Source organism: Scleropages formosus, chromosome 5, assembly GCF_900964775.1.
Source record: "Scleropages formosus chromosome 5, fSclFor1.1, whole genome shotgun sequence".
In the NCBI taxonomy this organism is placed as follows: domain Eukaryota; kingdom Metazoa; phylum Chordata; class Actinopteri; order Osteoglossiformes; family Osteoglossidae; genus Scleropages; species Scleropages formosus.
The window spans coordinates 34331729-34343537 of NC_041810.1; the positions used below are offsets into that span (position 1 = coordinate 34331729).

General features: G+C 47.7%; 1 protein-coding gene across 1 annotated transcript in view; it reads right to left on the minus strand.

Annotated features, from left to right (window-relative positions):
• LOC108932985 (BAI1-associated protein 3-like) overlaps nucleotides 1-11571 on the minus strand; it is a 131374-nt gene extending 119803 nt beyond the window's left edge. The window contains exon 1 of the mRNA XM_018749756.2: nucleotides 11436-11571. The gene's annotated coding sequence lies outside the window, so the exon portion shown is untranslated. The remainder of the gene's footprint in view (nucleotides 1-11435) is intronic.
• Between the last annotated feature and the right edge of the window lie 238 nt (nucleotides 11572-11809).

The following is an 11809-nucleotide window of genomic DNA, read 5'->3' on the forward strand; positions in this document are numbered from 1 at the left end:
GCTCCGGTTCCCCGTGACCCCGTATGGGACAAGCGGTTCTGAAAGTGTGTGTGTGCATTAATACAAAATAAGAATTGTGTTATTAGTAGTATAACACTTAAAGAATAACTAAATATTTGTTAGTAAGGCTACACTGCGCTTTTACCTGTATAGCATGTGCATGATCTAGAGTGCAAAAGTATATATATATATATATATATATATATATATATATATGTATATATACACTCCTCAAAAAAATTAAAGGAACACTTTTTAATCAGAGTAATGCATCAAGTCAATTAAACTCCTGGGATATTGATCTGGTCAGTTAAGTAGCAGGGGGGGGTGTTAATCAGTTTCAGCTGCTTTGGTGTTAATGAAATTAACAACAGGTGCACTAGAGGGGCAACAATGAGACGACCCCCAAAACAGGAATGGTTTTACAGGTGGAGGCCACTGACATTTTTTTCCCTCCTCATCTTTTCTGACTGTTTTTCACTAGTTTTGCATTTGGCTAGGGTCAGTGTCACTACTGGTAGCATGAGGCGATACCTGGACCCTACAGAGGTTGCACAGGCAGTCCAACTCCTCCAGGATGGCACATCAATACGTGCCATTGCCAGAAGGTTTGCTGTGTCTCCCAGCACAGTCTCAAGAGCATGGATGAGATTCCAGGAGACAGGCAGTTACTCTAGGGGAGCTGGACAGGGCCGTAGAAAGTCCTTAACCCATCAGCAGGACCGGCATCTGCTCCTTTGTGCAAGGAGGAACAGGATGAGCACTGCCAGAGCCCTACAAAATGACCTGCAGCAGGCCACTGGTGTGAATGTCTGACCAAACAATCAGAAACAGACTTCATGAGGGTGGCCTGAGGGTCCAACATTCTCTAGTGGGCCCTGTGCTCACTGCCCGGCACCGTGGAGCTTGATTGGCATTTGCCATAGAACACCAGAATTGGCAGGTCCGCCACTGGCACCCTGTGCTTTTCACAAATGAGAGCAGGTTCACCCTGAGGACATGTGACAGACGTGAAAGGGTCTGGAGAAGCCGTAGAGAACGTTATGCTGCCTGTAACATCGTTCAGCATGACCGGTTTGGTGGTGGGTCAGTGATGGTCTGGGGAGGCATATGCATGGAGGGACGCACAGACCTCTACAGGCTAGACAATGGCACCCTGACTGCCATTAGGTATCGGGATGAAATCCTTGGACCCATTGTCAGACCCTACGTTGGTGCAGTGGGTCCTTGGGTTCCTCTTGGTGCACGAGAATGCCCAGCCTCATGTGGCGAGAGTATGCAGGCATTTCCTGGAGGATGAAGGAACTGATACCATTGAATGGCCCCCACGCTCGCCTGACCTAAATACAATAGAACACCTCTGGGACATTATGTTTCGGTCCATCCGACACCGCCAGGTTGCGCCTCATACTGTCCAGGAGCTCAGTGATGCCCTGGTCCAGATCTGGGAGGGAATGCCCCAGGACACCATCCGTTGTCTAATTAGGAGCATGCCGCAACACTGTCAGGCATGCATACAAGCACGTGGGGGCCATACAAAAGCCACAAGGCACCCCAAGCAGGACTTGAACCCCAGACCCCCCCATACAACAAGCACAGGCCAAACCCACTGCACCATCACACCCTTTGTAGTGAAAAACTAAGCTAGCTTTATTTATTTATATTATAAACTATCATGACCCAAGTTCTCAAATTGTTTGTATTTTATTTTTAGAGGCCTTTTAAAATGGCTGTTATTACACCCCCACTAAAGAAATGGATTTTAATAACGATCTGGACTGTAATAACCCATGTAATTATAGACCCCTCTCCAATCTACCGCTTTAATCCAAAATTCTAGAAAAGATCGTAGCTTCCCAAATTGTAAAATCACCATCTTAATCACCATGATAAATTTGAAAAATTTCAGTCTGGTTTCCACACTGCTCACAGCACTGAAATGGTGCTCACACATGTTGTCAGTGATATTCTCATCTCTTCTGATGCTGGTCAGATCTTTATTCTTGTGTTGCCGGACTTGAAACTCCGCCGAGGGATTCCTTCGGGGTCCCCTGCCGGACCCAAGCCCGGATAAAGGAGGAGGGTTGGGCATGGGGCTAGCGACCCCATCCCATAAAAAACCCACACCGCTACAGAAACGTCAACAAGTACTCAAGACATCTCAGACATCTCGGCCTTGGGCAAAGATGGACTTCCAGCTGGAAGTCTTATGACGCGGAGTGGTGAAAGCCAGAAGCATCTGGAAGCTGCTCAGTCGATCACCATCCTTTCAACCAAGGCCACCCTTAACATCAGGACGTGGAATGTGAGGACCATGTACGAAGCTGGAAAGGCGGCACAGGTGGCCGCAGAAATGAGGGCATGCAGACTTGCCATCTTGGGAATCAGCGAGTCACGGTGGACTGGCTCAGGCCAGAAGAGGCTATCATCAGGAGAAATGCTGCTGTTTTCAGGACACGAGGAAGACAACGCCCCCCACAGCCAAGGTGTGGCTCTGATGTTAAATAAGACAGCCCAGAGAGCTTTCACCGGATGGGAGGCCCATGGACCACGCATCATCACAGGAACCTTTAGAACTAAGATGAGAAGGATTAACATGAATGTGGTGCAGTGCTACGCCCCAACTAATGACAGCGATAAAGAGCAGAAGGAGGAATTCTACGACAGACTGCAGACCGTCATCCAGAGTTTGCCAGGAAGAGAAATCACCATTGTCATGGGAGACCTCAATGCCAAGATTGGCAGCGACAACAGGGGCTATGAGGAGATTATGGGGCAGCAAGGACTAGGTGAGATGAATGACAATGGAGAAAGATTTGTCAACCTATGTGCCACAAGCAACCTGGTCATTGGCAGAAGTATCTTCCCTCATCGAAGGATTCATAAGGCAACCTGGGTTTCACCAGATCTATCTACAGAGAACCAGATAGACCATGTGTGCATCACAAGGAGGTTCCGGAGATCCCTGCAGGACGTACGCGCCAAGCAAGGAGCAGATGTTGCCTCAGACTATCACCTCCTTGTGGCTCGCCTCAGGCTCAAGCTAAAGAAGGCATGGACAGGACAGACAAACCAGCGCCAGAGATACAACACCGCCCTTCTCAAGGAGGCGACAAAGTTAGAGGAATACAGACTAACCCTCATCAACAAGTTCCAGGTTCTGCAGGAACTTCTGGATGAGGAGACTATTGACGTGAAATGGAAGGCAGTGAAGGAGGCAATGATAACAACATGCCAGGAAGTACTAGGCCCCAGGAAACACAGCCACAAGGAGTGGATCTCAGTAGAGACCATGAAGAAGATACAGGAAAGGAAGGAAAAGAGGATAGCTCTTAACAACAGCCGTACATGGGCCGAGAAAGCCAGAGCACAGGAAGCATACAGGGAGGCCAACAAAAGTACAAAGACGAGCATCAAGATTGACAAAAAGAAATACTTTGACTCTCTGGCTACTGAGGCTGAAGAAGCAGCTCGACAAGGGAATATGAAAGATCTATACACCACTACAAAAAAGCTGTCTGGAAAGTTCAACAAACTAGAAAGGCCTATAAAGGACAAGGAGGGAAGGACCATCACTGGAGATGAGGGACAGAAGAAAAGATGGGTAGAACACTTTGAAGAGCTGCTTAATAGACCAGCCCCTCAGGACCCACCAGACTTCCAGCCAGCTGCTGTAGACCTGCCTATCGATTGCAGGGAGCCCACCAGGGAGGAGATCCGTAAGGCTATCAAACTACTGAAAATTGGCAAGGCAGCTGGACCTGACAACATTCTAGCAGAGGCATTGAAAGCTGACATCGAAACCACAGTGGAGATGCTATACCCCCTTTTCAAGAAAATCTGGGAGGAAGAACTTGTCCCGACAGAATGGAAGGAGGGATACCTCATCAAGCTACCCAAGAAAGGCGACCTCAGCAGCTGCTCCAACTATAGAGGCATAACACTCTTGTCGGTTCCAGGCAAGGTTTTTAATAGGATCCTCATCAACAGAATGAAGGACACAGTTGACCAACAGCTCCGAGTCCAGCAGGCAGGATTCCGGAAAGAGCGATCCTGCACAGATCAAAAAGCCACGCTGCGTATTATATTGGAGCAGTCAATAGAATGGAACTCACCACTCTACATAAACTTCACTGACTATGAGAAAGCCTTTGACAGTGTAGACAGAGACACCCTGTGGAAGCTGATGAGACATTACGGAATACCAGAGAAGTTTACCAACATCATCAGGAACTCCTACGACGGGATGACCTGCAGGGTGGTGCATGGTCAGCAGCTCACTAGCGCTTTCCAGGTGCGAACAGGAGTTAGACAAGGATGTCTCCTGTCACCATTTTTGTTCCTGCTTGATTGATTAGGTGATGAAGACCTCCACAGCTGAGAAGCGACTTGGGATCCAATGGACACCTTGGGAACAGTTGGATGACTTGGATTTTGCAGATGACCTCGCCCTTCTCTCACATACCCACCAACAAATGCAGGAGAAGACCAGCACTGTGGTAGAGAACTCAGCACGAGTAGGTCTCATCATCCACAAAGGGGGAAGAGTAAGATACTGAGGATCAATGCAGGCAAGGATTCTCCAATCACACTTGACGGTGAAGCGTTAGAAGAGGTGGACAACTTATCCTACCTAGGCAGCATAATCGACAAGCAGGGTGGGACAGATGTTGACGTCAGAGTCAGAATAGGCAAGGCAAGGGCAGCTTTCCTGCAACTGAAGAACGTGTGGGGGTCAAGAGTGCTGACAGTTAAGACCAAGACCCGAATTTTCAACTCCAACGTAAAGTCAGTCCTACTTTACGGAGCAGAGACCTGGAGGACCACCGTCAGCACCACAAGAAAGATACAGACATTCATCAACAACTGTTTGCGACAGATTCTCAGGATCCACTGGTCCGTGATCATCAGCAACCAAGAGCTATGGCAGAGATCAGGACAACAACCAGTAGAAGATGATATCCTGCAAAGACGCTGGCGATGGATCGGCCATACTCTGCGAAAGCCAGCTTCAAACACTACAAGAAGATCCCTCACGTGGAACCCCCAAGGCAAGAGGAAGCGAGGCCGGCCAAAAAACACATGGTGACGCCACCTGGATGCAGAAGCCAAGAGGATGGGCCACACCTGGGGAAAACTGGAAAAACTGGCCCAGGACAGAGATGCCTGGAGAGCCGTTGTTGACAGCCTATGCCCCAAGAGGGGTAGTAGGCATTAGTAGTTAGTAGTAGTAGTTATTTTTAGAACTATAAGTACTTTTTCAGCCATTTCTAAGAAATATATGACAATCAAAAATGCTTTAAAAACATTTGCATTGCCAAGAGCTATGCTTTTGAGATCTTACATTTATTCATTTAGCCAATGCTTTTCTCCAAAGCAACTTACCACTGTAGTCTACCTAGAGCTACTTACCCATTTGTACAACTGGGTAGTATTACTGGAGCAATTCAGGGTAAGTACCTTGCTCAAAGGAACAACCACTGGAGATGAGATTCAAACCTGTGACCTTACGGTCCAAAGGCAGCAGTGCTATCCACTACATTATCAGCTATCCTCATGTATAAAATGTTTTGTAGCCACTTGATGAAACCATGGGTTTCCAAACTTGATCTCAGGAACCCGGAACAGCTGACCTGTGTGCTATGTTGATACTAACAATACTCATAATGGAAAATGAACCTGCTTGATGTCACGTCCCACGGGGTCACTGCCCCTCCTGGTCAGAGGCGGCGCCACTCAGTGCCGCTAGTTAACGCTTACCTATCACCTCACAGTCTTGTAGGACATGGAGGTATAAAAGGAGCCAGCGGAGCAGAACTACTTGCGGATTCTTAATTAGCGGTTCTATTCTGCTCTCTTGGCGATTCGTAGTCTCTTGTTCCCACAATCTGTTTCCTAGGTGTGCATGTTCCAGTCCCGAGTGCCCGTCCCGTCAGTTCCTGCCTCTTGTTCTTCAGTCCTGGTCCATCGTTCCTGTCCGGTATTTCGTCACGTCTCGGGGTTGCGGTCATACTCACAGATTAGCGTTTCACTGTTCACCGTAGTTCAAACACCGTGTGTGTTTCCTGGTCTCGTGTTTCCTGTTTCACTTCCACCGAGTGTCTTACAATACGCACAGTACACTTCTAACATCACACTGCACGTGAAGTCATTTTATATTTCGTCTGTGTTTGGACGTAATAGCAACGCGCGTCCGTGTCGGACTCCCGTCCGGACGCTACAGAAGAATCCGCCAGCTAATATGACTTCAGCAGAATGGCGTGAACTGGCGGATCTGACAGAGGCGAACCAAGAACAACTCCTGGTTTGCACAAATGCCGCTAGCCGCCTCACGGATCACTTGGAGCGGTTGACACGACTCCTCAGTCGCTGTGGGCATGGCGCCGATCCGACCAGTTCACAAACGCATTATGATTGGCAGACATGTCTTCTTGATCATCTTGATGCCCCCTCGGGTCCTCGCGCTGAGCCTGCGGTTGCCCTATGTGACAGTGAGCCGGCTAAAGCACGCAACCTTGTCAGCTGTGCAGGGCTCGAAGAACAGTGCGTCAGGCAGGGAGCAATACGACTCAGTAACGGGCGTTTGACAGTGGAGGAAAGGAGGCGCCGTTTTCTGCAACGCTTGTGCTTTTACTGTGGAGCTGCGGATCACGTTCAGGTTTCCTGTCCAGTGCGGCCACCCCGTGGATCCCAACGGACCGACTTACTGGTGAGTGATGTATCTCTCCATACCTCCCTGTTGACATTTCCAGTTACAGCATCCTGGGGTTTCCAGCGGCAGGAGACAAAAGCTATGGTAGACAGTGGCGCTGCAGGGAATTTCATGGATCATGATATTGCCGCATCCTGGGGCTTGCCCTGTGCCCCATGCTCCAAACCCCTGGCTATTAAAGCTATTGATGGCGCTCCAATCGGGTCGGGGCGTGTAGAGCAGCACACAGAGCCCGTTACTATGCAGGTAGGGCCACTCCATAAGGAACAGATATGGTTCTATCTGATTAAGTCCCCTGATCACCCCATTATTCTGGGATATCCTTGGTTACTCGCCCATGACCCTATTATCTCTTGGAGTGAGGGGAAACTGCTGTCTTGGGGAAAGCAGTGTCCCAAACACCTGGAGACGTCTTGTAACTCCACATCCATAGAGAGTCCTAATGCAGATCTGCCCCTGCAGATTCCAAGGGAGTACGCAGATCTAGTGGCGGTGTTTAGCAAACACAAGGCTGCAGAACTGCCCCCTCATAGACCTTGGGATTGTGCTATAGATCTTTTTTCTGGCACTACACCCCCTAGGGGGCGGGTATACCCTCTTTCTCAACCTGAACATCAGGCAATGGAGGCTTATATAATGGAGGCACTAGAAGCCGGACTAATCCGGCCGTCTACTTCTCCAACTTCTGCTGGCTTTTTCTTTGTTGAGAAAAAAGACGGGGGTTTGCGCCCGTGTATTGATTATCGGGGGCTAAATGCCATTACTGTGAAGTACCCGCATCCCTTGCCTCTTATCACGTCGGCCCTCGAACAGGTTTCCGGTGCTACCATCTTTACGAAACTGGACCTTAGGAGCGCATATAACCTGATTCGCGTTAGGGAAGGGGATGAGTGGAAGACCGCCTTTAGCACCGCCCTAGGCCATTATGAGTATCTGGTCATGCCTTTTGGCCTGGCGAATGCACCTTCCGTATTCCAGGCTTTTGTTAATGAAGTACTCAGAGAGCTAATTAATCGCTCAGTATTGGTGTATCTGGATGATATTCTGATCTTTTCTCGGTCCCGTGAGGAGCATATTGTACATGTCAGGGAGGTGTTGCAAAAGCTAGCAGCGCATAAGCTGTACGTGAAAGGGGAGAAGTGCCAGTTCCATGTGCAATCTGTGGATTTCCTGGGGTACATCCTAACACCCAATGGGGTCACGATGGATCCACAGAAGGTCTCGGCAGTTCTGTCATGGCCCCAGCCAAAGACAGTAAAGGACCTGCAACGATTCCTAGGTTTTGCGAATTTCTACAGGCGCTTCATAAGGAACTTCAGTTCCGTTGCAGCCCCGTTGACTGCTCTGTTAAAAGGAGCCCCTAGGCGCCTGACCTGGACCCCTGAGGCTAGTCAGGCCTTTGAAGACCTAAAGAAGCGTTTTACTTCTGCCCCAATTCTGAAGCACCCTGATCCCAAACTGCCCTTTATTGTGGAAGCTGATGCTTCTGAGGCAGGGGTAGGGGCAGTGCTCTCACAGCGCCAGGGAAATCCCTTGAAGCTCTATCCATGTGCGTATTTTTCACACAAAATGTCGCCTACTGAAAAGAATTATGATGTAGGAAACAGGGAGCTCTTAGCCATAAAGATGGCCTTGGAAGAGTGGAGACATTGGTTAGAGGGGGCTACGCACCCATTTTTAGTGTTAACTGATCACCGGAACCTGGAGTATCTGCAGAAGGCAAAGAGGCTCAATTCCAGACAGGCGCGGTGGGCCATGTTCTTTACCAGGTTCCGTTTCACGGTGACCTATCGTCCTGGCTCCAAGAACGGCAAGGCCGATGCCCTGTCCCGCTTGTTCGAGGTATCGCCTCAGCTCTCCCCACCAGACACCATCTTGTCCCCGACGCAGTTTGTGGCTCCTATCCGTTGGGCTTTATTGGACGATATCCAAGCAGCCCAACATCAAGAACCCGGTCGCAACGAGCAGCCCCAAGACAAAGAATACGTCCCGTCCACCGTTCGGTCCGAGCTCCTACACTGGGCCCATGATGGTCCAAGTACAGGACACCCAGGGGTCAACCGAACCTTGAAGCTTCTCTCTGAACGCTTCTGGTGGCCATCCATGAAACAGGACGTACGAGACTTCGTCCTTGCCTGCACCACGTGTGCCCAGGCCAAAGTCCCACGGCAGCTGCCAGCAGGGCTTCTGGAACCACTCCCGATTCCCAACCGTCCATGGTCCCATATAGCGGTGGACTTCCTTACTGATCTTCCGTATTCTGATGGAAACACCACCATATTGGTCGTCATAGATCGCTTTTCCAAAGCCTGTCGACTGATCCCTCTGAAAGGTCTTCCCACAGCCCTGGAGACCGCGGAACTGCTGTTCCAACATGTCTTCCGGCTGTATGGCCTGCCAGAGGATGTCGTCTCGGACAGGGGACCCCAGTTCACCTCAAGGGTCTGGAAGGCCTTCTTTGCCCGCTTAGGAGTCTCAGTTAGCCTCTCCTCTGGTTACCATCCACAGTCTAATGGGCAAGTGGAACGCCTCAACCAGGAGATTGGACGTTATCTGCGGAGTTACTGTGCTCAGAATCAAGCAGATTGGAGCAGATACCTCCCCTGGGCAGAGTACGCCCAGAACTCCCTGGTCCATTCGTCCACAGACTTAACTCCTTTCCAGTGTGTGCTCGGTTACCAGCCTCCGCTGTTCCCGTGGACGATGGAGACCAGTGACCAATGATGTGAGACCAATAAAATCAAGATTATCTGGCACACACCACCATCTGATTATCATTAACTGTTTTTTTTCTCAGCCAATACAAGAAAAAAAAAGCAGAGGAGACTTTCAGGGAAAAGCTGCAGGGCTCAGGGCCATAAACCATTACTCTAAGAGTGCTGAATCCCCATCCCCAAGACCCCATCTGTTTCATGAAGCGCTTTACACAGGGCAGGCAGCTCCTGGTTCCCCATTTCTCAAGGTTTGTGTTGAGCAGCTATGCAGTTTTCCTGAATGTGTGTTCAGCCTGAGCCTGGAAAGAGACCTGATGATATGGATAATGGTCTGGTTTAAGAACCATCGAATTTCAGGTAACCATCGAATTTCAATGACTGCTGGTCAGTTGCTGCGTCACATCATGAAGACTCTAAAAAGAGTGCTTTTGGCACACTTCAAACACCTCTCAAGTTTGCCTAGCATGACCACACTGGAATGGACACCTGATGATCAGAACCTGCTCCCATGTGGACAAGACAGGCAGTGCTATGAGGGTAATTTTATATATATCTGTATATATTTATATTTCTCCAGTGTGTTTAATGATCATACAGCCAAAGCTATTGGGAGAGAACTTTGTCAATGCAATCTGATCCATTCATTGTGTCTTCAATTGTTACACATGACCGTGAGCGGCACAGAACACTCAAGGAGCAATATCGGCTCCCTTCCTGTTCATCTGACTGTAGGTACAGCACTGAGTTGTGACATTTGCAGAATTTGTCACCCAAGCAATATTTGGGTGTATCAGGGATGACCAGGAAGTAAAGTACAGAGGCTTGGTTTAAACCTCAGGTTTAAAGTATGAGAATATTCATAAAAATAATAACATTAAAAGGCAAGCTAGAAATAATTTTTGTTGCAAATATTAATTACTTTGGGGCTACTGTCATGCAAAAAAATACCCTGTATTTTGCCACTTTAATTAAGTTTAGATGGCGTTTTTTTTTGTCCAGGAACTTTTTTCTCCCATAAAATTCGATCCCTTTGGCATTTCGCAGAAGGAATATGAAGGAGGCTTGGTACTTGTTGTTAGACAGGTACACAAACCGTTATGTAAAAACAAACACTGTCGTGTCGAGATAATTTCGAGTTGCTAGGCTAGTGCATCGATCGTATGCGGAAACAAATAGTTACTTATATTTAGCTATTATGTTGTTGTTGCTGCTGTTGTTGTGTTGCTGTTGTTGATAAGGACGTCAAAATTATCACGCAGTTTCTACCGTGATGAATTCTTACGTGTTAGAGCCCTTAATGAACACTAGCCTAGGCATGAACCATACTTGTGCAAACTGTTTATTATTAATTGTTATTTTTAAAGGTCATGACGCTGTGTTTAGTGATTATATGAAAAAAGAGCCTATCGGCGCGCCCTTAATAATAATAATAATAATAATAATAATAATAATAATAATGGTCTAGATGTAAAGTGACTAATATGTAAAGAAAAAAAAACAAGTAGTTAGTATTTTCGGTTCACCCGTTTACAGTAAAGCAATTCATGATGAATCATGTCACCGAAGCATTAGTTATTAGACATTTTGAATTGTAGGAATGACCTAGCCTAGTACCCGTAAGAAAACTGGCTGTTTTATTGCTCAATTCTTCAAAGTACAAGGTGCTTGAGGGAGACAGCCATGATGTTCGATTGGTATTGCACGTTATACACCTAAGACAGAACATTCGTCACAATTCGTCTGTGATTGTTGACGCTGCTGCGAATTACAAACAATGCACCGGGAAGTCAACGGAGGAAAACTGTCTTAATGCGTATCTATTCATCAACAGCAGGACAAAATACAAACAGTAATCAACAGGTTTCCCCCACAGAGTCGTATCTACAAGTCTAATCGCAAACATGCAAAGTTTTTTTTTATATATACATTTAATCCCCATAATAGAGTGAACGAAAACAAACTGACTGTGAAGCATTTTAAATTAGAGAGATTTCAAGACTGAAGCTCACCTGCTGCAGACTTCTCATTCACTTGCTTACAACAGGTTTTCTTCATTCAGTCGTGGCGAAGCGTCACAGTAACCTGTATTTCAGTTAAAATGTCCAAGTATTGCAATAAACGGTTGTTTATTTTATGAGATGACAGTACCTTTCGGTTCTCGAGACCTTTTCTTGTTCATTGGCTCCGTCCGAGCTCTTTCCATATATGGTCAGCGGAAGTGCCGGGACAGTTCGCGCGCCTGATGCTGTTGCTGAGGAACATCCAAATCTGTCCTCAGACGAGACGAGTTCGGGTGACCTCGTTCGTCTCTAAAACTTATACCCTCGTCTACTGGTGTGTTCTTCCGTGTTGAAAAATTATAGAAACTAATATGAAAATGTAT